The 25390-nt window shown below is 43.0% G+C and overlaps 1 non-coding gene and 1 pseudogene across 1 annotated transcript; both read left to right on the top strand.

Annotated features, from left to right (window-relative positions):
* Positions 1-742: 742 nt before the first annotated feature.
* On the top strand, positions 743-860 carry LOC126290350 (5S ribosomal RNA; annotated as a pseudogene).
* Positions 861-22384: 21524 nt separating this feature from the next.
* Positions 22385-22458, top strand: Trnan-guu (transfer RNA asparagine (anticodon GUU)). Its single transcript has one exon. It is a non-coding gene; the product is annotated as a tRNA-Asn (tRNA).
* Positions 22459-25390: the final 2932 nt, after the last annotated feature.

Here is a 25390-nt window from a genome sequence, read left to right as displayed (position 1 = left end):
AATATATACTGCCTGCTATGTGACCCTGTGCACGCTTGTACTGTCTGCCGGCCGTAGCGTTATTGCTTCCGAACACTGCTATGGGCCTTGACGCTGTTGTCTGAAGTCATATCCGTTAGTTAAGAGAGGCCACCCTTTATAATATTAGCGTTTCTGTATGTTATTTTACTGGTTGAGTTATTTGTAGCCATTCTCATTTAGCGCCTATTTTAGTCATTTGTGTATCTGTAATGAACATGCAACTTGTTATCATATCTGTGTGCAAGTTTTGCGACCTTGGTGGCCCACCTTGTATTTTTAGTATAAGCATGTTTCACTGTGGAACTTTACGGGGGCAGTTCAGTTTTAAGATCTCTTTATTCTTTATGAAGTTGTGGTATTGTGTGGCTGTATATCTTTGGTTGGGAGAGTATAATGTTATTAGTCTTTTGAGATATGGCTAAACAAGAACGATTGTTTCTGACTGATTATTCACCGTACCTACTATCAATGATTTTGGGTTGCGGACGCAAAATAATATGATTCTTAGTCGTGTTCATGTAATTCAATTAAAGTGAAGATTTGTGTATTGCATCAGTAAGAGGGCAAATGTCCGAACTGAAGTTTATAATAAAATTTATTGAGTCAAATTAAAATTGTGAAACAATCACAAGCTTGTCTATCACCAGTGATCCCAGGCTTCCTATTTCCTTTAAATAACTGTGGTGAGATTGTAATTTTGATTTTCTCAAGAACTGAGTGTGGCAACGGCCTTGCCGCAGTGGATACACCGGTTCCAATGAGCTCACCGAAGTTAAGCGCTGTTGGGCGTGGCTGGCACTTGGATGGGTGACCATCCAGGCCGCCATGCGCTGTTGCCATTTTTCGGGGTGCACTCAGCCTCGTGATGCCAGTTTAGGAGCTACTCGACCGAATAGTAGCGGCTTCGGTCGAGAATACCATCTTATGACCGAGAGCGCTGTGTGCTGACCCCATGCCCCTCCTATTCGCATCCTCGTCTGAGGATGACACGGCGGTCGGATGGTCCCGATGGGCCACTTGTGGCGTGTAGACGGGTGGTGGTTTAGAGAACTGAGTAGTACCACGGTTCACCCGCATTTAACCCAATCGAGAATCAGTGGGAGACCCCGTCCTCGCTGTTCGAGCCATGATTCTTCAACCAAGAAACCTTGCACAGCTAGCCACGACACTGGAGTCGGTTTGGCACCACACTGCTGTCGCTGCCTTCCAGAACGTCGGAACCTCCGTGACTCTCTTTCTGGTCTTACAGGCTCTAATAGATGGTTGTTCAGACTTTTGGCATGACTGGAGCGTCCAGTAAGAGAAAGACACTTCGGTTAAGGTATATCCCAGATAGCTGGGAGGAGCGGCACTGACGGTCGAATCCAGCCACGAGAAAGTAGCATCGCTGGTTCAAGAATATGGGTGTCGGTCATTGTAGCGCTCTCTACAATGATTCCTAGTGACAATAGTATCACTGATAATCGTAGTGCTTTAAATTGTCTACCCTCACAATATTCTAATTAAAAGATTGGCATGATCACTATGTAGTAAATAAATATGGCTATTCCTGAAAGAACCCACAGCTGCACACAACAGTTACTTTTGACATTGCAAATGCTTTTGCTGTTTAGGAATAGACAGATGCCGGCCGGTGTGGCGCTACAGTATGGAACCGCATGACCGCTACGGTCGCAGGTTTGAATCCTGCCTCGGGCATGGATGTGTGTGACGTCCTTAGGTTAGTTAGGTTTAAGTAGTTTTAAGTTCTAGGGGACTGATGACCTCAGATGTTAAGTCCCATAGTGCTCAGAGCCATTTGAACCATTTTTTAATAGACAGATGGTACATTCAAACATCTCTTTGTAAATTGGTAGAGAACTGTTCGTGGTTCACAAAAGAGTTGATTTTATGCGAAAAAAAATCATTCGATATAATTTGTTTTATCCATCTCTAGAGTGTGGTGCATCTCTTTTAAACTTGCATTGGCATGAGGAAGATTGACTGAAAAACTTCACTTCGGTGACAGTCTAAAGGTCAATAAATCTAAATAAAATTATTAGTAAACTACTTCAGCGTATGGCCAACTACAAACATTACTGAACTTTTTTTTCGTTAAAAACGTACAAGCGAAAAAAAGTGTCGCATGTCATTGTTGGTTGACAGATCCGTAGCGATAGGCTCAGCCGCCTAATCGGAAAGGGTTTTCTTATTCTCCGAAAACTGATCCTTTTCTACGAATGTGTGTCTTACGTGTATCTGTTGTGTGTAGGGCCGACCGCTGTGACCGAGAAGTTCTAGGCGCTTCAGTCCGGAACCGCGCTGCTGCTACGGTCACAGGTTCGTATCCCGCCTCGGGCGTGGCTGTGTGTGATGTCCTTAGGTTAGTTAGGTTCAAGTAGTTCTAAGTCTAGGGGACTGATGACCTCAGATGTTAAGTCCCATAGTGATCAGAGCCATTTGAACCATTTTTGAGTGTAGGTGATTATAATGGATGTGTCTCTAGTAGAGTGTTAGATGTGATGTACCTGTACAAACAAATGATTACAGTTTCTGAAAAATTGGACGATTTACTCAAGAGAAAGAAGATCTTCACAAACTGAGAATGTCAGTAAGGCGTTGGTCCACATCTGACTCACTTAGATGCAGTTATTCGGCTTGGCATTGATTGATAGAGTTGTTTGATTTCTCCTGATGGGTATTGTGCCAAAATCTGCCGAGTTGGTGCCTTGGATCGTCGTCCCTCCAAAGGGCTCTGCCTATAATGCTCCAAAAGTTCTCAATCAGGGAGACAACCAGCGACCTTGTTGGCCAAGGTAGGGTTTGGCAAGAGCGAATACAAGCAGTAGAAACTCTCGCCGTGTGCGGGCGGGCAGTATCTTGCTGAAATGTAAGCCCAAGATGACAGGCCATGAAGAGCAACAAAACAGGGTGCAGAATACCGTCGACGTACTGCTGTGCTAGAGGTGTGCGGCACATGACAACCACAGAGGTTGTCGAGCTGCATGGCGGGCGACAGTCATGGCAAGCCCTTCATGGCAAGCCGTCATGGGCTTACATTCTGGAAGATCATGGCCCCCCTGCACATTGCGAGAGTTACTGTTGCTTGTGATCGTGTTTGTGAACCTCTACCTTGGCCAGTAAGTTCGCCAGAATTCTCCCCCAGCTGAGAACGTTGGAAGCATTATGGGCAGCATCTTCCAACTATCTAGGGATTTCGACGATATGTCGAGGCAGTTGGACAGAATTTGGCTCGATATGCCTTAGGAGGACATCCAGCATCTCTGTCAGTCAATGGCTAGCTGTGTAACAGCCTGCATAAGCACTAGATGTGGACCAACGAGTTAGTGACTTGCTCAATTCGTGAATCTCTTTCTCTTGAATAAATCATCCAGTTTTTCAGAAATTGTTCAAATAGCTCTAAGCACTATGGGATTTAACATCTAAGGTCATCAGTCCCCTAGAACTTAGAACTACATAAACATAACTAACCTGAGGACAGCACACACGTCCATTTCCGAGGCAGGATTCGAACCTGCGACCGTAGCAGCAGCGCGGTTCCGGACTGAAGCCCCTAGAACCGCTCGGTCACCGCGGTCGGCTCTGAAATTGTAATCATTTGTTTGTCTGTACATGTACATCACATATACTGATTTCTGTCCAATTCGGGTAATGACTTCGTGGTTGGTCGTTTCTTATTCTTGTCACTGAGTGTGTTTTTGGCGAAAATTTCTTCCACCAACAGGATTCGAATCATTCCAAGTAGATCGCCAATGCAAGTTCGTGAGTAAGAGACCTCGTCTACGAAGGTGGATAGTGTAAGAAGGAATTTGTCATAGAGTTTTAACATGGGACAGAGCACCAACTCACAGAGACAACTATCTGTACAGAATGAGTTTAAAACATTGGACTTTGCGGGATTCACATGATATTAGACATTAGTTTTTGCCTCATTTTTATATTCATTATAGAAACATTCTCCATTTTTATCCTTCGTTTATGTTTACCCATTCCTCAGTTTAATGGATGCCGTCATTTTGTGGAAGTAACTACGTAAAAAAATACCACCGTTCTATGTAAATTAATTCTTCAGTCTCTCGTTTGGAGAAAAATTTCATATTCGAGTGTGGAAATACGTTATGAATGGTAAATACAACTTATTTAAGTTACATATCGTGTTCCAGGTACTCGAACAATTTTATTGTTACGTAACTATAGACTGTTCCACCAGAAATTATATCTTTCATGGAAACATTTTCGTCGTTCGCTTTTAGTGCAGTCGTCTCAAATGAATTTGATCGGCGTCCTTTGGCCGTGTGTCGTCGAACCGTTATCTCTCGGCGTACAGGTGACGTAACATGACGCTCGCGCGGTTACGTAACTTTCAGCGGCCTGTGCGAGTGCTTTTATTTGCTCCTTTTATCCCATTACTGCTACAACGTCGCGAGAATGGCCATATGAGAAGCAGCACGTGGCCGGCCCTTTCAGGGATTGGCTGTTTACGTGTAAGAACCAGTCCTTCGAGAGAAGCAGCCGAACGGTCACCCGGAATTAATTGAGAGCAGCTTCTTCCCAACGTTTTCGCCCAAGGGACCTTTAAGAAAACATTGGTTTTTCTTAGTACCGTGTCTGCACTTCTAGTAATTACAAACCTACAACACGTCATGACAAATGTTACAGTTCTTCCATTAGTCTATAAGACGGGTGCACCACGTAATGGTACTTGAATTACGTAACCATTACGGCACTTCACCTGAACCTCTCGATACCAGTAACATTCTACCATTCTACTGTGTTTCTGTAAAGTAGTTAACATATTTTGAGACAACATCAGATTTGATTTCATTAATGTAGAGGCACTTTGATACATCGATATGTTTGTATTTCAATGATATATTTCTTATGTATATTATTTATTTTGTCACTATGATCTTTGACGTACTTCTAACTCTGATTTTTGGACGCGTAAGCGATTGTTAGTTAGTTGTCAGAGAGTCGGATCTTGAGAAAGTTAAGTCTTGGACTTCATGTTGAAAAGACGCCTATCAGCTTATAAAATGTGAACTTTAACAGTGAAGATGATGTTTTCAAGTATGTTTTGTATTGTGAAGTGATGTTTTGTGTGTTATGTGATATTGCAACAAAAGCAATAAAAAGGAAGTGTAACTTAAATTCCAAGAGCTGATTGCTTTTTTTACATCACCATTGTGCTAACTTTCTAAGGCTGAATCTTCAAGAATGGTTTGTGAAACACATCTATAAAACTTTTGAATATAGCAGAATAAAACCTAGGCCTCTTTGCATCTGAGCTTGGAATCATCACCACCTATATTTTCGACCATTGATCCATGATTTTACAACGAGACCAGCGTGGGAAACTCGAAAAGATGAGTGCCTAGTTTATTCATTATTACATGAAATGACATTATTAGTCCGCATCTCGTGGTCGTGCGGTAGCGTTCTCGTTTCCCGCGCCCGGGTTCCCGGGTTCGATTCCCGGCGGGATCAGGGATTTTCTCTGCCTCGTGATGACTGGGTGTTGTGTGATGTCCTTAGGTTAGTTAGGTTTAAGTAGTTCTAAGTTCTAGGGGACTGATGACCGTAGATGTTAAGTCCCATAGTGCTCAGAGCCAATTGAACCATTTGACTTTATTAACTGTGCTCTAATGACACCTGCTACATAATAACTTTGTTGTTTGCCCGAAAATGCAGTATTTAGCAGCGTGAGCACCACAATCATTATCAAATTTTGACCTTTGTTGTGGTAGGGTTGTTAGAACCACCAGTAAAAAGGTTCTTCATTTTCCATCGGCAGTTGCGTTCTACGAACCAACAGTAAGAGTATGAGAAATCGTTGATACTGCATTACTCTACGAAGAGAAACTAGACCTTGCGTTAGCGGGAATTAACTTTGTCGCGTGACTGTGCACAGCCACGTACCTGTTCAAAAGAGTGCACATTTTTACATTTGCAGACGATGAGAAGGAAATAGTAGGACTGATACTGCGAACGATAAAGTTGACGGAAAGTGCAAGCAAACTGTAAACTCAAGTACGTCCATGGTGTGCAAATTTAAAGGGTGGGAACATTCAAGTATTTGCAAGCACAGTATCAGGTCGGTGCACAAGAACGCAGTGTTTTTGTTTAGCATGTTGGTATTCCGGTTGCTATGGGTTTATTTTTAGTTCATTGTTGCTATTAGAGTTTACATATTTTGTCATTGGAGGTAGTGAGAGGAGCTGTGAACGCTAGAAAATGAAGTGTCAAATGGAGAAATCAGAACATTTCCGACATATTCTTCTGTTTGAGTTCAGTAGAGAGGTGACAGCAGAGGAGACACCCAGAAACATTTGCGCTTTGTATGGGGATAATCCAGTTTGAAAAGGCAGACAAGAAAATGGTTTTCTTGTTTTAAAAAATTGTTCAAATGGCTCTGATCACTATGGGACTTAACTGCTGAGGTCATCAGTCCCCTAGAACTCAGAACTACTTAAACCTAACTAACCTAAGGACATCACACACGTCCATGCCCGAGGCAGGATTCGGACCTGCGACCGTAGCGGTCGCGCGGTTCCAGACTGAAGCGCCTAGAATGGCCGGCTCTTGTTTTAAGAAGGATCGTTTTGACATTACTGACTCTCCACGTTCAGGACGACCGGGCTTTGTTGAAGATCGTTTAAAGGCATTAATCCACAAAGATCCCCGTCAGTTTACTCGATAACTGGCAACTGTGGTCATTCCACCATGGTGCACATTTACATGTACTGCAAATCGGGTGTCTGGGCACCGTATGCTCTATGCCAAAATCACAAAAATCTGTAAGTGGCCATATGTGCATCTCTGCTTGCTCGTCATCAATTGGTTCGTGAACAACACCTATCGTTCCTATCATGTATCGTTACTGGTGACGAATTCTTTATGCTAAACTAAGGAAAAGAAAGGAATGGTTGAACCCAAACAAAGCGGTAGCTATCCGTATAAAGACCGGCGTACATCCACAAGAGTTAATGTTATACATCTGGTGGAACAGTGGAGGTGTGGTGAACTGCAGATTGCTTCCCCGATGTATAACCATCACTGCTGACATTTGTTGTCAGCAACTATCACGTCTTGCAGGGACAGTCCAAGAACAACGACCAGGAAGACTGTGTGAAGTGATGCTACTCCACGATAAAGGCCGCCCGCATTCTGCTAGAATGATAAAAACTATACAGGAGTTGGTTTGGGTAGTCATTCCGCACCCACCCTACTCACCTGATCTTGCGCTCTCATATTTTCACCTTTTCCTCTTTCCATCGAACAACCTTCAAAGGATTTCCTTTCTGGATGAAAATGCGCCTCTACCATGGCTCGACAATTCTTCGTCCCGAAACCACGTGTTTTCTACAGTCGCGGAATAGAAAAGTTACCCCAGCGTTGGCAGACCGTTGTAAACAGTGAAGGATTATATAATATTGATGACTGAAGTCTTTGTTACGTATTTATGTTTTTTTTATTAAATTTCAGGGAACGGCCTGAACCGGATGCACCGGTTCCCGTGAGATCACCGAAGTTAAGCGCTGTCCGGCGCGGCTGGCTCTTGGGTGGGAGACCATCCAGCCGCCATTCGCTGTTGCCATTTTTCGGGGTGCAACTCAGCCTCGTGATGCCAATTGAGTAGCTACTCGACCGAATAATAGAAGCTCCGGTCAAAGAAAGCCATCATAACGACCGGGAGAGCGGTGTGCTGACCTCACTCCCCTCCTATCCGCATCCTCAATGAGAATGACACGGCGGTCGGATGGTCCCGGTGGGCCACTTGTGGCCTGAAGACGGAGTGCTTTTTTTATTAAACTTGCGGAAAAACGCTACGAACTTATGCTCCAACCCAATACCTACCATAAACATTGCACTGGCGACACGGCACAGCCAGTACTTTCTGCGATATAATGAACAATACGAAGAAATACCACCATTGCAAAAATTTTACAGCTTTTATTGACAGAGCAAATGGCCGTGCCGCGTTGGATACGCCGGTTCAGTTGAAGTTACCCAAGTTAAGAACCGTGGAGGTGTGCTTGGCAATTGGATTTGTTATCATCCGAACCGGTATGGGCTGTTTATCTATCGGATGCCCTCAGCATCGTGATGACAACTGAGGAGCTACACCGGCCTCCGTGGCCTAGAGGTTCTAGGCGTTAGACTGGAACCGCGCGACCGCTACGGTCGCAGGTTCGAATCCTGCCTCGTGCATGGATGTGTGTGATGTCCTTAGGTTAGTTAGGTTTAAGTAGTTCTAAGTTCTAGAGGACTGATGACCTCAGAATTGAAGTCCCATAGTGCTCAGAGCCATTTGAACCATTTGAGGAGTTACTTGACCGAATAGTACCACCTCCAGGTCACGAAGCCCCTGAGCCGGGTGGGTGGCGCCCCTCCATATTCCCACTCGATGAAGCCAGTCGCCAAAGGATGTCACGGCAGCTGTAGGACCTTCCGAGGCCTGTTCGAACGGAGTTTAGTTTAGTTTTTGTCCCACAGAAGTGGATTGCAACGCTAGAGAGTGAACTCGATGAAAAATAAGCCTTATGTGACTTACAAATGAAATGACACAGTTTCAGAGACTTTGCTGGTCTCATACAGATATGGTTTTATGTATATTGGCTGAAACGGCGAGTAAAATTTGTACAAGACAGGGAGTCGAGAAGGAGTCTCCTGCTTGCTAGACAGGTACATTAGCCACTGTGCCGCCTTGGCACAGCAGTTCACGCAGTTGCACAGATTACCCTGACACTTCTCCCTCCTTCGATCCAAATTCTTACTGCAGCGCCAGTCTACTTCAAGGTGTGTAAGGGGGAATTTAAAGTAGACTAGGGAGGCAGTGAGAATTTGAACCGAGGAGGTAGGCTTGAGATTGTAATGCTTATAGTCCTATGCACTGCTGTGTCGCGGTGGCTTATTCTCGTCACTTGGGCATCGAATTTACGAGCTCCACACACCGCACAGTGGCCCTCGCTTACCGGCGGCTTTTACAGTCAATTCGGCACCATGTTTGCCGTCAAGTGCACCATAACTTACAACTTCAACGTGTGTCCTACGTCAACATGTATGTCGCCCCTAAACTGGTACACGTCGCCCAGATCGTCCCAATGCCGTTACTCCTTGGCCGCCGCCTCCAATCAGCTTTTAGATATTTTGTATCGGCATGGGCACTTTTCAGAGTCCGCTACAACACTCTAACACTGCCTCCTGCAAAAGGTGGCCTCGGACTCGTCAACGTGCGGGCACGGTCTTCTGCACTCTTTGTCCATAGTACGTTCCGACACAGGCGGGGACCGGTCCCGTCCTTAACACGCAGTCTCTTAGACATCCTCCGACCAACTTCTCTCGATCCATCGATCAATGTGGCACCTATTTCTCCATTATTGTACCATGTCGGCAATTGTTTCATAGAACTCAGCTACGTTCGGGCCTATCTTTCAGTCACCCGTCCTCCCCGTACAAAGGACTATTATCGTTTGTTTATGCTGTCCAACACTTGCGACCCCATGGTGCTACAGCATCCTGACATTAACTGGCGAACGGTTTGGGGGTGTGTGCATGCACCCTTTTTACCGTCGTCTGTGTCTGTACTCTGGTATCTTCTAGTCTATGTAAATTCCCCACTATATCGCATAGGATTGGCCACCTCCCCACTCTGCCCTGATTGTCAGCTCGAAGACACCGACGAGCACCATCTTACGTGCCCCGTACAACGAAACGTTTGGCTCCTCATCCAATGAATCGTGGGCTTTTACCTTCGTGCCCCGCCAACGACGGTAACCGCAGATTTCCTGTTGTTGCCCCACACATTTCACTACTCTCTTGCTAAGCACCATACCCTAATCTGGTTTCGAGGACAGGCTCTAGAATACCTCTTTCAGAGTGGTCCGCATACAGTCCTTGACTTCTGGTACAAAATTGTGACCGCGCATAGCACCCTACCCGACAATCATCTTACCGACAAACTTTTGCTGGTTATCTCCGCAGCGTCTTCCTTGATCCTCCTCAAAGTTGCGGTGTGCTATGCCTACCGGTCACCCTTATCCACGTTCTCATGCAACAAAAAAAGAGACACACACTGTGTTATATTTAGTTGTATTTCATATTTTTCTAATGTTTTTGTTAAACTAACAATCATTTGTATTTGTTTTAAATTGTACCTTGAAGGGAAAAATGTGGATAACGCACCTGCCTAGTAAGCAGGAGACCCAGGTTCGATTCCCGGCCTTTGTAATAATTTTGATTTAGTTTTAAAAGGTGCCAGAATGAATACTGTCGTCATAGACGACATAATTTAAATAAATTAAATTTTTATCTGAAGGTGTAACATCAGAATTAAATCACCTTGTGGTTGATTGAGACGAAACTTGGATTCACACCCATTGCACTAAGAATAAAGGTTATCATACTTTGCGAGAACTGTGTGAGGAGCATTGTCAAACAATATTACTGGTCAATGTTTAACTGTTCTGTTCTGCAAGATATCGGTGTAACGACTTGCAGCATGTGTTAGCGCTCCTCTGGCAACAATATAGGAGTTGTTGTTGTTGTGGTCTTCGGTCAAGAAACTGGTTTGATACAGCTCTCCATACTACTCTATTCTGTGCAAGCTTCTTCATCTACCACCCAGTACCTACTGCAGCGTACATCCTTCTGAATCTGCTTAGTGTATTCATCTCTTTGTCTCCCTCTACGATTTTTACCCTCCACGCTGCCCTCCAATACTAAATTGCTGGTCCCTTTATGCCTCAGAACATGTCCTACCAACCGATCCCTTCTTCTAGTCAAGTTGTGCCACAAACTCCTCTTCTCCCCAATCCTTTTCAGTACCTCCTCATTAGTTATGTGATCAACCCCTCTAATCTTCAGCATTCTTCTTTAGCACCACATTTCGAAAGCTTCTATTCTCTTCTTGTCCAAACTATTTATCGTCCACGTTTCACTTCCATACATGGCTACACTCCATACAAATACTTCAGAAACGACTCCTGACACTTAAATCTATACTCGATGTTAACAAATTTTTCTTCTTCAGAAACGCTTTCCTTGCCATAGCCAGTCTACATTTTATATCCTCTCTCCTTCGACCATCATCAGTTATTTTGCACCCCAAATAGCAAAACTCCTTTACTACTTTGAGCGTCTCATTCCCTAATCTAATTCCCTCAGCATCACCTGAGTTGACTACATTCCATTATCCTCGTTTTGCTTTTGTTGATGTTCATCTTATATCTTCCTTTCAAGACACTGCCCATTCCCTTCAACTGCTCTTCCAAGTCATTTGCTGTCTCTGACAGAATTACAATGTCATCGGCGAACCTCAAAGTTTTTATTTCTTCTACCTACTCCGAACTTTTCTTTTGTTTCCTTTATTGCTGCTCAATATTCATATTGAATAACATCGGGGATAGGCTACAACCCTGTCTCACTCCCTTCCCAACCACTGCTTCTCTTTCATACCCCTCGACTCTTATAACTGCCATCTGCTTTCTGTACAAATTGTAAATAGCCTTTCGCTCTCTGTATTTTACCCCTGCCACCTTCAGAATTTGAAAGAGAGTATTCCAATCTACATTTTCAAAAGCGTTCTCTAAGTCTACAAATGATAGAACTGTAGGTTAGCCTTTCCTTAATCTTTCTTCTAAGATAAGTCGTAGGGTCAGTATTGCCTCACGTGTTCCAACATTTCTACGGAATCCAAACTGATCTTCCACGAGGACGGCTTCTATCAGGTTTCCAATCGTATGAAAAGAATTCGCGTTAGTATTTTGCAGCTGTGACTGATTAAACTGATAGTTCGGTAATTTTCGCATATGTCAACACCTGCTTTCTTTGGGATTGGGATTATTATATTCTTCTTGAAGTCTGAGGGTATTTCGCCTGTCTCATACATCTTGCTCACCAGATGGTAGAGTTTTGTCAGGACTGGCTCTCCCAAGGCCGTCAGTAGTTCTAATGGAATGTTGTCTACTCCGGGGGCCTTGTTTCGACTCTGGTCTTTCTGCGCTCTGTCACACTCTTCACGCAATATCATATCTCCCATTTCATCTTCATCTACATCCTCTTCCATTTCCATAATATTGTCCTCAAGTACATCGCCCTTATATAGGCCTCATATACTCCTTCCACCTTTCTGCTTTCCCTTCTTTGCTTAGAACTGGGTTTCCATTTGAGCTTTTGTTATTCATGCAAGTGGTTCTCCTTTCTCCAAAGGTCTCTCTAATTTTCCTGTAAGCAGTATCTATCTTACCCCTAGTGAGATAAGCCTCTACATTCTTACATTTGTCCTCTATCCATCCCTGCTTAGCCATCTTGCACTTCCTATCGATCTCATTTTTGAGACGTTTGTATTCCTTTTTGCCTGCTTCAGTTAATGCATTTTTATATTTTCTCGTTTTTATCAATTAAATTCAATAGTTCTTCTGTTACCCAAGGGTTTCTACTAGCCCTCGTCTTTTTACCTATTTGATCCTCTGCTGCCTTCACTATTTCATCCCTCAAAGCTACCCATTCTTCTTCTACTGTATTTCTTTCCCCCATTCCTGTCAATTGTTCCCTTATGCTCTCCCTGAAACTCTGTAGAACCTCTGGTTCTTTCAGTTTATCCAGGTCCCATCTCCTTAATTTCCCACATTTTTGCAGTTTCTTCAGTTTTAATCTACAGTTCATAACCAACAGATTGTGGTCAGAGTCCACATTTGCCCCTGGAAATGCCTTACAATATAAAACCTGGTTCCGAAATCTATGTCTTACCATTATATAATCTATGTGATACCTTTTAGTATCTCCAGGGTTCTTCCATGTAGGAGTGTACGGTGTAAATACCTCCCCTCCTTGTATCTCGGACAAAAACATATGGTGCTGTCACTGTGTCCAGGTCTTCAGTTTTCATTTCTGGGTAATACTTAACATAATTAAAGCTTTCTGTTTCATCTGTGAACAGTACGCTGAAAAACATTTATTCACATCTATATGACGCTTCACTGTTATTGGTGCAAATGAAAGCGGCGAGTAGAGGACAATGAAACAAGCAAATGACGCTGGTAAACATATGTCAAGAAACCACTGGTTTCCCCGATACTACGTATGCACATGTGCAGAGATGCTATTGTTACATTACTTTTAATGTGTAACGGTATGTTTTGGGTCATGCCCCTTATCGAGAAATGTTGCGTATATGATCCATGCTGTTGGTGGTACGGCACGCTTTCAAGTGGCTGTTCGAGAATAGGTAGCACGAATCTTTGGTAACAAGTATATCGGTCATGGCTGACCAGTACCATAATCTTCCAAGTCCACCGAATTCCAGTCTAATGATAGTGTCGCGAACTTATTGGGACTTGTTTCTCAGTGCATTCGGAACACGCCTTTGATTTTTCAATGAGTATTTTCATCGATAAGGAGACGTGGTGAAATCTGCCTTCACATGAACGATAGCCATATGGAACACTTGTAATGTGTTTGTTCTCAGGTGCATATCCGCAGGGATGTCATTATAAAGTGTTCATGAACTCAGTCGCAATATGTGGTATTGGGAAAACCATTCGTTTCCGGACTTACGTTTATTAGGTTTATTTGCTTGATTTGTTGTCCTTTACTCTCTCTTTTCCTTTGTACCTGTAATAGTCAAACAGCCTTAGTTTCACTGCCATGACGATACCGCAAGGTATATGTGCGAGGACGTAATCTGTGACTAGAGTCATATCGCGACATCAACTCCCAGAACTATACGAAGAAGCCATTCTGCGAAGTGCAAAGCCATTGTTGTAGTATCTTCCACTGCAGTTTTTTTCTGAGACACTGTCTTGTTGACTAAACATTGCATTGACAGGACGCACGACTCTTCTCCGCCGAATGTCGCGCCATCTGTTGGTAAGGATTTCAAACTGACAGCACAGTACTCAGCAGTAGGTTGGATGACAGCGGCCTCCTTCAGAGAAGAATTACACTTTTGTACCATTCTTCGAATGACCCATCATCTTACACGTGCAGACCACGGCCCGGAATCTATGAAAATCGCGCTCTGAAATGTGTGAGATTCGCGCCCCTTACCTGTTCCCTTTTTTGTCGGGCTTACCCGCGTCCAGGCCATCCTAATCACCCTAAACTACCTGCTCCTGGGACACAGGGAACTGCCCCCCCCCCCCCCCTCCCCTGGTACTAGGCACAGCCGCCGACTGTCTGATACACAAACACAGCCTTAGTGCCGCTCTGGCTGTCTGGCTGTCGAAGAGTTCACATCGCGCGATTCGTGTATTTTTGACACAGTAGTTCAGATATCGAATTTTCAACCACTAATCACGGTAAGCCATGTTGCCAATACTTAGGTTATTCTTACGTAGTGGAGAGAACTAAAGAAGATGGAACAGTAACGTGGCGCTGTTCAAGACAGAGAGCAAACCACTGCCGAGGAATGCTGAAAATGAAGGATTCCACAGTGTTTTTTTTTTTTTTTCATTCGAGTATCAATGTGGACCTGCGGATGTCGCTCGGGTGGAAGACTTTGAAACACGCAAAGAAGAGGGCAAGAGACGAAGAGACGTCTATTTCAAAAATATATTCAGAGGAGCTGGGTTGCCTGCATAATCAAGGCTACGATTTTGTCACTGAAATGCCAGAGCAGCAAACAACGAAGAGAGCTTTGTACTACCAGCGGGAAAAAGCACAGGGAAATGAGAGAGATTCACGGACAAGAGAAGAAATTGATCTAAAGGCAGATTTACTAGCTATGAACGGTGACAGCAGTTTTCTGTTATGCGACGACAAACTAGGAGAGAGGATAATAGTTTTTAGCGGGAGGGCAGGAAGAGAGGCTCTAAGGAGTAAACAAGACATTTTTATGGATGGTACATTCAAGTGTGCAGGAAACAAATATACACCATTCACGCCGACTTTGGGAGTACAAATAATGAGCCAAACATCTATCCAGTTGCCTTTGCACTACTGCCAAACAAAAGAAAAGAGACGTACGTCCGTCCTTACCGAAATTTGATTGTTAAAATTCCAGAATGGAAACCTGCAAATGTGACCGTAGACTTCAAATCAGCTGCGATTTCAGCAATTAGAGTTGTATTTCCGACAGCTGAAGTGCATGGATGTTATTTCTATATGAAAAAGTGTCTCCGGAGAAAAGTTCAAGAGCTAAGACTTACTCGTGAATACAAAGAAAACGAAGAAATGAGACAACATCTTCGCATGTGTGCTGCGCTGGCGTTTCTACGGCCTGAAGATGTATGTGATGGTTGGCTGGAGATACATTCACATGCACCGGATATCCCCAAACTTTATGAATTTTTTGACTACTTCGTAGATAGATGGTTGGAAAATGAAGAACCCCTATCAACCTTTGGAGTTGCTACAAACGGCGCCACCGAACAACCAACGCTGTAGAATGTTGGCACCACAAAATTAATAACATGCTTGCTAAACCAAATCCGAAAATTAATGACGTTTTAGGTGTTTGAAAAGAGAAGCAGAGAGTTCATCGTGCACCTTAATGATGGCAGAACTGAGTATGGAAGGTAAACGGAAACAAACAGTCATCATGAAACGTGATGAAAGGTTGGGAAAAATAGTAAAAAAAATTCCGAAAAGGATGGTGAGATCAAGGATTGCTTGAAAGCCATATCCTATCTACAGTAACTTGACTGAATTTATCAGAAGATGTATGTAGATACAATAGTGTTCAAATGTAAATAGCAACGTACATAAAAAATAATAAAAATTTTTAAAAAATGTTGACGATGCTTATAAGCTGATTTTAAACACGCCTAAATGACTTTAGCTCCTTAGCCACTCCAAAGCCTAGATAAAGTGTGATGGAAATCCGATTATGTTTAAAATACAGTATATGTGTTTTACAATACACCAAAACAAAAGCAAACCCTTTTCTGAGTCAACCCTTCACTTCTCATTCAAGAGTCACCACCCCCAATTCCTAGTTAGTTTTTATAAATTAAGAGTTAAAATTAAGTGACATTACTAATCGCTAAGTATAGAGTCACTTGTTATTTCTGGGTCTTCAATAAGTGTAGTTGTTATAATGAAAATGATATTGACAATGACTGCTGAATGGTACTGCAAGTAAGGCAAAAGAATGCAGTCTCTTGTATTTACTGCAGTTTGAAGTGGTGTGTGGTAGAAACTTAATTCTCTCTCTCTGTCTGACGGCTGAAAACTCCAGCTCGGAAACCTCCAGGTAGCGTCCCTCAACTCTTTTGTCTACCGGTCAAGGGGATCAGCGGATCCCGTCCTCGACCCATTCTGGGCGCGAAACCCACGGCCAGAGCTGTATGTTCGTCCTATTTTCATATCTGTCAGTGTACACGCACCACTGCTGCTGTATGATAGTTTACTTTAAATTAGTTGACATCTGACGTTTACGGTCCGCAGTTGCGATACTGTCACGACGAGTCCCTAGACGCCTGCATGCAGCTGCTAGAGAGCTCCGCGCTCCGCAGCAACAGAAACCGCTTTTAAGTATCTATCTTTGAAAAAAAATCTAAAACTCTGTATAGAGTTTCTAAGCGTAGAAAGTATAGGTTCTTAACTTTAATTGATACCAGAGCTACGTTGCATCGTTTTGGCCAGATGAAATTTTTCCACGCGTGTAACAGTTTCAAACTTACCACTTCAAGTCTCTAAAACTGCAGAGCTCACTGAAACATCTTTTTTCGTTTTTTGCCTACCTTAGCAACGAATTTTTTGTAAAACTTCGAATCGCACTGCGTTTGTTATGCATACGCTTTTTATAACGAACCTTTTTTTGCATTTTTGCTATTATTTAACTAGTAAGAAGTATTAAGTTTAAGCCACGCGGGGTAGCCGGGCTCCCACCCCCCCCCCCCCCACCCCCCTCCGTCGGAGGTTCGAGTCCTTCCTCGGGCATGCGTGTGTGGTGTGTGTGTTGTCCATTGCGTTAGATTAAGTAGTGTGTCGACTTAGGGACCGATGACCTGGTTGGTCCCTTACGACCTTACAACAAATTTCCAAATTTATTAAGTTCAAATTCTCTATCTGTTACACAAATCACGTGAAAATTCTGAAATTCACATATGGTATGGGACTCTCAACTGTCTCTAAGCATGTCAAAAATCTGTTCACATTTTCAATTAGAACTGGAGCTATGCTTTTTCTTCGAAACAGGCGAAATTTTCGCGTCGGGAAATGTCTCCAACGTGAGATTTTGCAAGCACGATTATTTGCGCAGCGAAATTGGTAATACAGTGAGGGATTTCAGCGCCAGTGCAGCACCATTGGTGTATGGCTGACGGGAGCAGTCCAGCCAACGTTTCTTTTGAAACGCTAACTTATTTTAATCGTACTAAATCTCCAGATGTAACCAGTCAGATTCCTGATGGTCGTGGAAAAATTCCAAAATAGAATGTCATTGATGTTTCGCCGGCTTGGAAAGGTGATGTGGTGATTTAAAGTTCCTAATCACCAGATCTGCCAGTCATATCCTGGCTTATATCACAAACCACTTCCCTTTGCCTCGTGGACTGAGGTCATGTGGCATTTTTCATCGTGGGAGATATCTCCCGACATTCCCCGTGGTCTACGGGTAGCGTGTTTGATTCATAACCACAACGTCTTCGATCCCCGCCACTTCCTAAATTTTGATAAATAATCAGAATTTGCAGCCGAAGACTTCCAGCATAAGAAGTCAGCCTCATTCTGCCAACGGCCTTGTCAAAGAGGGCGGAGGAGCGGATATAGGTTCAGGGCACTCTCTTGTCCTAGGGGTGGGAAATTGCCCCTAAAGGCGGAAGAATCAGCAATGATCAACGACATGAGGATGCAGAAGGCAATGGAAACCACTGCATTAAAGACACGTAACGTGTATCCACAGGACATGTGGCCTGTAGTTGAAGAAGTGTCATGATGATCTTTCCATTGGCAAAAGATTCCGGAATAGTCCCCCATACGGATCTCCGGGAGGGACTGCCAAGGGGGAGGTTACCATGAGAAAAAGATTGAATAATCAACGAAAGGATAACGTTCTACGAGTCGGGGCGTGGAATGTCAGAAGCTTGAACGTGGTAGGGAAACTAGAAAATCTGAAAAGGTAAATGCAAAGGCTCAATCTAGATATAGTGGTGGAAGGAAGACAAGGATTTCTGGTCAGATGAGTATCGGGTAATATCGACAGCAGCAGAAAATGGTATAACAGGTGTAGGATTCGTTATGAATAGGAAGGTAGGGCAGAGGGTGTGTTACTGTGAACAGTTCAGTGACTGTGTTGTTCTAATCAGAATCGACAGCAGACCAACACCGACAACGATAGTTCAGGTATACATGCCGACGTCGCAAGCTGAAGATGAACAGATAGAGAAAGTGTATGAGGATATTGAAAGGGTAATGCAGTATGTAAAAGGGGACGAAAATCTAATAGTCATTGGCGACTGGAATGCAGTTGTAGCGGAAGGAATAGAAGAAAAGGTTACAGGAGAATATGGGCTTGGGACAAGGAATGAAAGAGGAGAAAGACTAGTTGAGTTCTGTAACAAGTTTCAGCTAGTAATAGCGAATACCCTGTCCAGGAATCACAAGAGAAGGAGGTATTCTTGGAAAAGGCCGGGAGATACGGGAAGATTTCAGTTAGTTTACATCATGGTCAGACAGAGATTCCGAAATCAGATATTGGATTGTAAGGCGTACACAGGAGCAGATATAGACTCAGATCACAATATAGTTGTGATGAAGAGTAGGCTGAAGTTCAAGACATTAGTTAGGAAAAATCAATAGCCAAAGAAGTGGGATACGGAAGTTCTAAGGAATGACGAGATATGTTTGAAGTTCTCTAACGCTATAGATACAGCAATAAGGAATAGCGCAGTAGGTAGTGCAGTTGAAGAGGAATGCACATCTCTAAAAAGGGCCATCACAGAAATTCTGAAGGAAAACGTAGGTACAAAGAAGGTAGCTGCGAAGAAACTATGGGTAACTGAAGAAATACTTCAGTTGATTGATGAAAGGAGGAAGTACAAACATGTTCCGGGAAAATCAGGAATACAGAAATACAAGTCGCTGAGGAATGAAATAAATAGGAAGTGCAGGGAAGCTAAGACGAAATGGCTGCAGGAAAAATGTGAAGACATCGAAAAAGATATGATTATCGGAAGGACAGACTCAGCATACAGGAAAGTCAAAAGAACCTTTGGTGCCATGAAAAGAAACGGTGGTAACGTTAAGAGTGCAACGGGAATTCCACTGTTAAATGCAGAGGAGAGAGCAGATAGGTGGAAAGAATACATTGAAAGCCTCTATGAGGGTGAAGATTTGTCTGATGTGATAGAAGAAGAAACAGGAGTCGATTTAGAAGAGATAGGGGATCCAGTATTAGAATCGGAATTTAAAAGAGCTTTGGAGGACTTACGCTCAAATAAAGCAGAAGGGATAGATAACATTCCATCAGAATTTCTAAAATCATTAGGGGAAGTGGCAACAAAACGACTATTCATGTTGGTGTGAAGAGTATATGAGTCTGGCGACATACCATCTGACTTTCGGAAAGCATCATCCACACAATTCCGAAGACGGCAAGAGCTGACAAGTGCGAGAATTATCGCACAATCAGCTTAACAGCTCATGCATCGAAGCTGCTTACAAGAATAATATACAGAAGAATGGAAAAGAAAATTGAGAATGCGTTAGGTGACGATCAGTTTGGCTTTAGGAAAAGTAAAGGCAAGAGAGAGGCAATTCTGACGTTACGGCTAATAATGGAAGCAAGGCTAAAGAAAAATCAAGACACGTTCATAGGATTTGTCGACCTGGAAAAAGCGTTAGACAATATAAAATGGTGCAAGCTGTTCGAGATACTGAAAAAAGTAGGGTAACATATAGGGAGGGACGGGTCATATACAATGTGTACAACAACCGAGAGGGGATAATAAGAGTGGACGATCAAGAACGAAGTGCTCGTATTAAGAAGGGTGTAAGACAAGACTGTAGCCTTTCGCCCCTACTCTTCAATCTGTACATCGAAGAAGCAATGATGGAAATAAAAGAAAGGTTCAGGAGTGGAATTAAAATACAAGGTGAAAGGATAACAATGATACGATTCGCTGATGACATTGCTATCCTGAGTGAAAGTGAGGAAGAATTAAATGATCTGCTGAACGGAATGAACAGTCTAATGAGTACACAGTATGGTTTGAGAGTAAATCGGAGAAAGACGAAGGTAATGAGAAGTAGTAGAAATGAGAACAGCGAGAAACTTAACATCAGGATTGATGGTCACGAAGTCAATGAAGTTAAGGAATTCTGCTACTTCGTCAGTAAAATAACCAATGAGGGACGGAGCAAGGAGGACATCAAAAGCAGACTCGCTATGGCAAAAAAGGCATTTCTGGCCAAGAGAAGTCTACTAATATCAAATACCGGCCTTAATTTGAGGAAGAAATTGCTGAGGATGTACGTCTGGAGTACAGCATTGTATGGTAGTGAAACATGGACTGTGGGAAAACAGGAACAGAACAGAATCGAAGCATTTGAGATGTGGTGCTATGGACGAATGTTGAAAATTAGGTGGACTGATAAGGTAAGGAATGAGGAGGTTCGACGCAGAATCGGAGAGGAAAGGAACATGTGGAAAACACTGATAAGGAGAAGGGACAGGATGATAGGACATCTGCTAGACATGAGGGAATGACTTCCATGGTACTAGAGGGAGTTGTAGAGGTCAAAAACTGTAGAGGAAGACAGAGATTGGAATACGTCAAGCAAATAATTGAGGACGTAGGTTGCAAGTGCTACTCTGAGATGAAGAGGTTAGCACAGGAAAGGAATTCGTGGCGGGCCGCATCAAACCAGTCAGTAGACCTATGACAAAAAAAAAAAAAAGTTAATCTCAGGCACTTATTCGATGCTATTCCACCTTACTTTCTCCCTTCATTTCATCCCATGCTAACTCATAAATACACAGACAAAATGCTATACAGTGCATATCGGAAGAACACAATGGAAATCATTTTCACCAAGCACCTGCCAGATTTCTCGAACCATTCACTTGCTCTGACGGGAAATGACAGCTACTACATTTTGCCAATAATAATCTGATACTAATGGAAAACTCCAGATATTTGGTATTTCCGCAATTGATCGTCGGTAGTTTGCAGTTTTTCAACTATTTAATCAAGTACGATATAATTATTAATTTTCAAACGTGATAATTTATTGTTCCTTGACATTCTACGGTTGTACTGTAGAGAACTGCGGAACACAGAGAACAGTTAATTTAGGAAAATCAAGTAAATGAACCAGCGTTTCTGGAGTCTGCCCAGATAACAAATGAGAGTGGATTCTCTGCAGTTGGCAGTTAAATTTGTGCCCATAGAAAAATCTATAAAATTTGCGTCCAGTATTCCTGAAAACTATATACTCACTAAGTGAGAGCCTACCTGCACCCTTAGAGTGTCAGAGTCTGCCTGTGCTCCGAAGGTCTTCGTCCACTCCAGTATACAATCTCTTGAACAGTCACGTTTAGTTTGACTCATAACTTCCTTTGTGTATAGTTCATGCTACTTGTGTGTTTGTATACTTATAGGTACGAAATGGAAGCGTGAAATCCACGTAAGCAAATGGCTCAAATGGCTCTAAGCACTATGGGACTTAACATCTGAGGTCATCTGTCCCCTAAACTTAGAACTACTTAAACCTAACTAACCTAAGGACATCGCACAGATCATGCCCGAGATATGATTCGAACCCACGACCGTAGCAGCAGCGCGGTTCCAGACTGAAGCGCTTAGAACCGCTCGGTGCAACGGAGGACACCCCCTCCACCTCTCCCCTCCCCCCTCCCCCTTCCCTCCTTAGCTCTCAGGGTCAGGAAAAATACAGTTTAGTCAGGTATTTTTCCTTCAAGAAAATAATTTTAATGACGGTATTATGTAGGTTTCTAACAGGGTCGGAAGTGTAGCTTTTTTTATGGTTACTTATAAGTCTCCATTCGTCCTCCAAAACGTTAAAAATTTTCCATGCCCCCAGATTTAGACTCAAAAACTATTGTATGGGTGATACACCTATCAGTCTTTTGAGACAGGTACTATAAGCTAAGTGCATGTCTTCTCAAATTTAGTTCCGGGGGCACAACATGTTTGCAAATTCATCAAACCAGGTATAAAAAAACTAAAAAGTTTTGAATCTTGTCCCCTCTTGGGAAAATTTCTATGGACGCCCATGATTATACTTAAGAGTAAACTGAGGTCTGTTTTTAAATTGTATAAAACACACAGACATTTGGACTCGCATTCTATCGAAGAAGACCGTCGATCATTTAGGAAGACTGATACTATTGGAATGACTAACACGTATTCCCAGCCTGCGTTAAGTCCACAACTAGTGATGGCTGTTGTCAGCAGCCTCCGTGGCGCAATCGGCTAGCGCGTTCGGCTGTTAACCGAAAGGTTGGTGGTTCGAGCCCACCCGGGGGCGCAAATTTTAATTATAATTTGTACTAAACCCAACTCGTGGACTGAATGCAGTATCCAGAAAGAAGGAAAATATGGGCATCTGAAATACAGGTGACTCGAGTTACTGACGTGTTTGAACACTACTAGAGGGTAGATTAATCAAGTCTACGGAAAGTCACTGTTTTTCTCTCCCTCTTGCTGAACACGTAACTTGAAGATTGGCCGAATGCCCCGAAAAATCTTCAAATACCGATCCACAGGTTGACCTGGAAGGAAATGGATTTCGGCCGTAACAGACCATTAGGCCTAATACTGGATATGAAGAAAAAGAACCTTGCACTTGTGCGATCTGTAGGAAGACCTACTATTCGCGGGCACAGCAACTCAGGCTGCGTAACAAACGGCAAGTATACACCCCTCCAGCGCGAAACTTTCTACCAACCAACGAAGTCGTCAGAAGTATGCCCACGAGGTCGCTGGATGAAGCAAACTACCAATTACTCCAAAAGCTTTCTTGGCTACCCTAGGCAGACTTTTCCAGGATTCTAAGGCTGATTTGCTCTTACTCGTCTTATGGCGAAAATGCTTGCAAACTGTTTCCTGTTACTCTGTCGCAGGTTTTTACTCTAATTTTCCTTCGGAGAGTCTAAACTCGGGTATGTTGTGAAAAGTCATCGAGTGACATGACACAGTGTTTAATGATGGGTTAAGTGTAATTCACTTTCGTGTCCGTTATGAAATCCTCTCGAATATCAGGCAACATCACCAGAAAGCGAATAGGAAACTATTCGAAACATTGCGACAACACAACGCCGCGACTCGGCTGAAAACGCGAGAAGATTTCCAAAATTAAATTCGTCGAGTAAGCCTACCTTCATGTATAACTTCCTTTCTACTTTTTGTACACATCGTCAAGAACACATTCATTTCCAATTGAGGCTGTTCTAGACAGCTGCCTTTCCCTCCCCCCCCCCCCCCCCCCTCTCTATAAAGTGCAGTGGGTATGACACTAGGTTATTGGGAAGAAGCAGACTTCAAATCTTCGTGATAGTCATCAAGATATAGTTTTTCTGTGGTTTCCCAGTTCGCTCTTGCTCAACGCGAGCTTGTGGCTCGTCTCCAACGATCTTGTAGCTGAGGTGATGTTAAACCTAATTTTCGTACCCTTTTCTTCTACTGCAAAAATGTCACATGGCGGAAGACTTTCGATCTGGCACCAGATCGACCATTTGCGTTAAGATTTCACTGCTCGTTTACAACAGCAGTTCCCAAACATTCTAAGGACGCTGAATGGACTTTTGTTTGGACCTTTACAGAAAGGTTTGCGTGTCACATAGGAGCCTTATACTCGGCCAACCACTAAATCACAGATACAGTCTGTAATGATCGCGACATCTACGAGATGTTAAACATATGAGAACCAGTTTCCTTTAAACATGGATATGGATACATTTATACCAAATTAAGATCAAATTATTTCACACTGATGTAGCCTGTATGCCATAGTCTTTATTTCCATACGAAATGTTGCAAAGCTGCAAACAATGTATCCGAAAAATTCTTGAGTAATTGTGCAGTGCAATTTTTGGCGCAGATGTAGATCTTATCTAGAGGTCACTTGCAATGTCTCGTGACATTTGAGGCAATTGAGTGACATATTCAGTTTCACGTTTCCTCGTTCTGCCCCCATGGAACTTCCGACCTGGCGATGCACTTACATGTGGTATATTCATTGTCAGTTCGCCTCCCTTTCCCCCATTTTCTCTTAGAACCAACAGGAGTCGAACTCCCACCCTCCCCCTTTTAATACTAGAGCAACTTAATAGAATGTATTGTTTGAGGTCTGTGCTCTTTAGTGGAAGGATCGTCATTAAGTATCAGCAGAGTTCAGCCATCCTCATGTCCCCCAAGCAGATAAGAAGACAACAAAATGCAATTAAACCTTTTCTGATATAATTAATTGTTATTTACAATTTTAGATACTCTGAATCAATTTTACCGATTTTCCAAATCCCTGCATCTCAATCGTGAAATATACAGGGTGTTACAAAAAGGTACGACCAGACTTTCAGAAAACATTCCTCACACACAAAGAAAGAAAATATGTTATGTGGACATGTGTGCGGAAACGCTTACCTTCCATGTTAGAGGTCATTTTATTACTTCTCTCCAAATCACATTAATCATGGAATGGAAACACACAGCAACAGAACGTACCAGCGTGACTTCAATCACTTTGTTACTGCAAATGTTCAAAATGTCCTCCGTTAGCGAGGATACATGCACCCACCCTCCGTCGAATGGAATCCCTGATGCGCTGATGCATCCCTGGAGAATGGCGTATTGTATCACAGCCGTCCACAATACGAGCACGAAGAGTCTCTACATTTGGTACCGGGGTTGCGTAGACAAGAGCTTTCAAATGCCCCCATAAATGAAAGTTAAGAGGGTTGAGGTCAAGAGAGCGTGGAGGCCATGAAATTGGTCCGCATCTACCAATCCATCGGTCACCGAATCTGTTGTTGAGAAGCGTACGAACACTTCGACTGAAATGGGCAGGAGCTCCATCGTGCATGAACCATACGTTGTGTCGTACTTGTAAAGGCACATATTCTAGCAGCACAGGTAGAGTATCCCGTATGAAATCATGATAACGTGCTCCAATGAGCGTAGATGGAAGAAACTAAAATGAGCTCTAACATGGAAATTGAGCGTTTCCGGACACATGTCCACATAACATCTTTTCTTTATTTGTGTGTGAGGAATGTTTCCTGAAAGTTTGGCCGTATCTTTTTGTAACACCCTGTATGTAAATATGATCTTAAGTGATCACCACAGTGCATTATTTAACAAATAACGATATCCTGATTTAAAAAAACTATCACAGCACATTATCTAACAAATTACCTCGCTATCCTGAGTTAAACAATTCCTGAATTGCTTAACAACAAACT

This window comes from Schistocerca gregaria, chromosome 1, assembly GCF_023897955.1.
Source record: "Schistocerca gregaria isolate iqSchGreg1 chromosome 1, iqSchGreg1.2, whole genome shotgun sequence".
Taxonomy (NCBI): Eukaryota; Metazoa; Arthropoda; class Insecta; order Orthoptera; family Acrididae; genus Schistocerca; species Schistocerca gregaria.
This window is presented reverse-complemented; position numbering and strand designations above follow the sequence as displayed.